The 4271-nt window shown below is 20.1% G+C and overlaps 2 protein-coding genes across 30 annotated transcripts in view; one reads left to right on the plus strand and one right to left on the minus strand.

The window, feature by feature from the left end:
- The window catches only part of LOC102677000 (cyclic AMP-responsive element-binding protein 1), a 9384-nt gene extending 8431 nt beyond the window's left edge, over nt 1-953 (minus strand). For 4 of the 28 annotated variants that reach the window (XM_006612558.2, XM_006612556.2, XM_006612554.2 and 1 more), the window contains exon 1: nt 795-952. The gene's annotated coding sequence lies outside the window, so the exon portion shown is untranslated. Of the gene's footprint in view, nt 1-261; nt 438-540 lie in introns of all 28 variants that reach the window. The other 24 variants (XM_031508929.1, XM_006612541.2, XM_006612544.2 and 21 more) reach the window with 19 other exon arrangements.
- A 2022-nt stretch (nt 954-2975) lies between these two features.
- LOC102679534 (transmembrane protein 47) overlaps nt 2976-4271 on the plus strand; it is a 4240-nt gene continuing 2944 nt past the window's right edge. Inside the window, exon 1 of one of the 2 annotated variants that reach the window (XM_006612567.2) lies at nt 2976-3105. The gene's annotated coding sequence lies outside the window, so the exon portion shown is untranslated. Of the gene's footprint in view, nt 3220-4271 lie in introns of both variants that reach the window. The other variant, XM_006612566.2, reaches the window with a different exon arrangement.

The raw sequence follows: 4271 nt of genomic DNA on the forward strand, positions 1-4271 counted from the left end.
ATTATACGTCTATAAATAATTTTTTTTAATTTTGATTTGAATGCATATTGCTTATAATTAGATATATTTGTGATTTTGCATGAAGAAATTGTTATATGACAAAAAATCTAAGATTTAAATTGTCCTTTCATACAATTATTACCTATATTTTTTTTAGTTTAAGTTTAATTTTTTGATGATTTTTTAAAACATTTCAAGAAAAGAAAACTATACAAAAAAATGCATACAATTTTTTATTTAAAAAATTAAATATATGCATACTTGAAATATCACGAATTGACTTCCAGACTAAAGATAAACATCATCAGAACAAGTGGTATCGAGGATTTGAAAACATATTCAACTCAAAATTGGAGTTATCCATTAAAGTGCAAAAGTTTTAAATTTCCCGCCAGTCAGCGATCGGCGGTGTTACTGCGTCATTTACATAAGCAGATCTAAAAATAATACGAGAACAATAAACACTTAAGATGTTTTCGTATATGAGCGAAGGGCCAGAAGTCATAAAAAAAACATGATGAAATGTGACTAGGATTGTACCGATTAATATTACGATGTGTTGGTTAGCGATGAAAAGAGATGTCAGAATTGTCACGTAACCCCCATTGCCCTTTTCGAGAAATTCGTACATCTTCCTTAAGGCGCCATATTTTACGGCATATTCCATAGCAGACGTAAAATTGATTGTACTGGGATCATGAAATCAAATGCTAGTAGTTTCGGTAACATTTTCTATGTACCATAAGCGCAGTGGTCCATGTCCGGTTGTTATTATTCTCCAGCTGGGTACTTACCAGTTACGTATTTCTCGTCACCAACTTTGCTGCAATCGGAGTGGGCAAACAGGCAGGTACGTAGCAGCCACGTCAAAACTCCAGTGGCTTCGTCACTGGTGGAGCCCACGACCTCCGCGCTGCGCGTCACGATCAAAATGGCCGACGTTTTCCCTCCACCCCCTCAAAAACTGATCGTGCATCGGATAGTAATGGAATTGATGCTCTCCACATGTATAATATTAATCGTGTTTTTTAAAATATTCCATAAATTTACTTTTAATAAACTGCAATTAACATAATGATTGCTATATTTACAATTAATTGATTTATCATGTTAAATATATTCTGTGTTAATGATTAAATATTAATATATCGTATTATATCGTATTATATCGTAAACAATTAGCTTTATAAAATTAATTAAATATTAATATTTATAATGAAATATCAAATATATTATTTATTTCATTAATTGATTAATAAGAATAAAAATAATATAATTTTAATTATTATTTATTCTAAAAATAATTAATGATGATATTTTAATTACTATATAAAAATTATTAAAATCTATAAATTAAAATAAATAAAAATTATTTTTATTTAATTATAAATTAATAATTATTAATAAAACAAATAAATAACTGATTATAGTTATTTTTTTATATATTAATTATTTCCTATATATTTCTTTTATACAATATTATACAATATTATACAATGTATTACACGAACATACATATATAACATACATATACAATTTATAATAAAATAATTAATTAGTTATAAAATTTATAAATAAAATAATCGATTAAAATGTTTAATTTATTTAATTAGTTAGTAATTCTTTTTTGATATATAAATATACATAATATAAATATATATTTTATTCAAGCATTAAAATTTTTTAATCGATACTTCAATATAATATAAAAAAAAATTTAGAATATAGAATACAGAATGTTGAAATTACTCAAATATTGAAAAAAAGTATTATATTTCAAATACATGTGATTTTATAAATGAATTTGCATATTTTAATTTTTTATCATTAAATAATAATGAATATTAATAGTAATTTATATAATTATTTATTTCATTTAAGTATTAAATTTATTCTTTATTTATAAATTGAGAAAATAAAAAATAATCTAATTATATATAGTTTATAATGTTTAACATTAATAAAAATTACGTTAACCGTAATAAATAATAAAATATAATTCTAATAATAAATTTCGTTATGATTGATATTGAAAATTTGAAAAAGAAATGAATTATTAAGTTTCTCAATTATATTTTCTATATAATTTTTAATTATTTTGAAATTAATATAAATACATTATAAATGTAAAAAAAATTATATGAAATTTAAATGTACGTATAAAAATATGTGTATATGGTGCGCGCGCATGCATATGTTAGTGAAGAAATATGTGTAATACTGACGTCATTTTGTGACGTCATCGTTATATTTAGAAACGTATACATCTGTTTCAATTAGATTTATATCAATATTTTTAAAATATCTTGTATTAAATTATTAATAAATTAATACTTTCTAATGCAATTTTCAGTTCAATACGATGAATAAATATCAAAAGACTATTTATTATTATTACAAAAAACTAAGTATTGAAATGTGAAAATTTTTAATAAATATATAATATAATATAACAATATTATAAAATATTATTATAAAATTATATATTTATCTATTAATTTGTTAACATAACATATAAATAAAAATAAAATTATTAAATATTATAGTTCCATATTAGATTATAATATTTTAATAATATTACATTTTAACTTTGAAATTTAAGTTTCCTTGCATTTATTTTAATATATATAACATTTTATTCAAATTTTCATAAATAAATTCTAAAAAATTATTTGTCGTTTTATAACATTTCCTTAACAATAATTGAAAAACAGATTTAACATTATTGTAAACTTATATTATATTTTTATTGGATATTTCAAGATAATTACTTTAAGATCACTTTTTCTATTGGACGCAATATAAAAGTATAGTAAATTATAGAAACGTATTCATTGAATAACGAAATAGGAAAAATACCAATCAGTATTGAGGTTAGAAATCTCGATGCAAAGAGAACCAATAGGAATATTCGATCCTTATTTGCTTTCTAAAGTATTATTCATTGAGTGCCTATGTTCTTTTCTATATACATATATATATATATATATATAATATATATTAGTAGTACGCGAGTGTATAATGAACGTATTATTGAAATCTTTGTTGACATTTATAGTGACATAACCCTCAGAATCAAATCATATTATTAATTTTCCTGATATTGTTTTTTACGTAAATTTTTTACAAGTTATTAAACTCTGAAATCATATTTATTCATTTAATATTTGATATATATGCAGAGATTGATAAGTTTGTAGAGTGAACATATCAACTATTGTAAGTGATTATGTTAAGATAAAAAATATTTTTTTATTTGATATTTAATCAAATAATTAAAAAAAGTAAAAATATATTTTTATTATTCGAAATATCAGTTATGTAAGATGTAACGAACAATTATTACTATTTACCATACATAATCAAGTTTGGTTATATCGTGTATTTTTTACTGAAATATATTTTATTATATAATAAATTTTTTAAATTATTTAATGTTATATTATTAAATATTAAAACGTTTAAAATGATTAAAATATACATTTAAAAAAATACATAATAATGTTAAAATGCTTAATAAAATGTTAAATAAACATAAGTGTAGAATGAATTTGAATTGAACATGATGAATTTCGATATGCATTACAAAAAATAATTAATTCAATTTATAATTCAATTATGATTCAATTTATTTCATTTAGAAGAACATTTATTATGTATTTTCAATATAATCCAAAAATTATTTTTCGATTTCCTCGAAGAAAAGTATGTTTTTTACGATTTGATACGAAATGACACATATTATTTTTTATCATAAAAACTAATACGTTATAATTATTTTCAATGAAAAATAACATGTTTATAAAAAAAATAGTTTTAAAAGATTATCTAAATAAAAGGTATATTTTGATTGTTTTAAAATGTATATATTTAAATTATCTATCATATGTAGTAGATATGGTAATAATATGGTTCGAAAACGAAAAAAATTATGAAATAGTAATAATTATAGATTCAGAATTTGGTTTTAATTTGATCATAATAGTGAAATAACCTATTATTTATAATAAAAAATGAAATGAATCTTTTTATTTGGAGAGTCGAAATTATTACTTTTTGTAAGACAAATAAAATATACTATTAAATATATATATCAATAAATATATCGTAATATATATCAATTTCTATTTATGTAAAATATATATAATAAAAAAAAAATATAATATAAAATAAATATTAACTCTAAATTAATAAAGTTTACTAATGACTTTTATTCCATTATCTAACTTAATCATTATTAATACATAAATTTTATAATTTTTTTTTTTTTT

This window comes from Apis dorsata, unplaced genomic scaffold (assembly GCF_000469605.1).
Source record: "Apis dorsata unplaced genomic scaffold, Apis dorsata 1.3 scaffold_113, whole genome shotgun sequence".
Classification (NCBI taxonomy): Eukaryota; Metazoa; Arthropoda; class Insecta; order Hymenoptera; family Apidae; genus Apis; species Apis dorsata.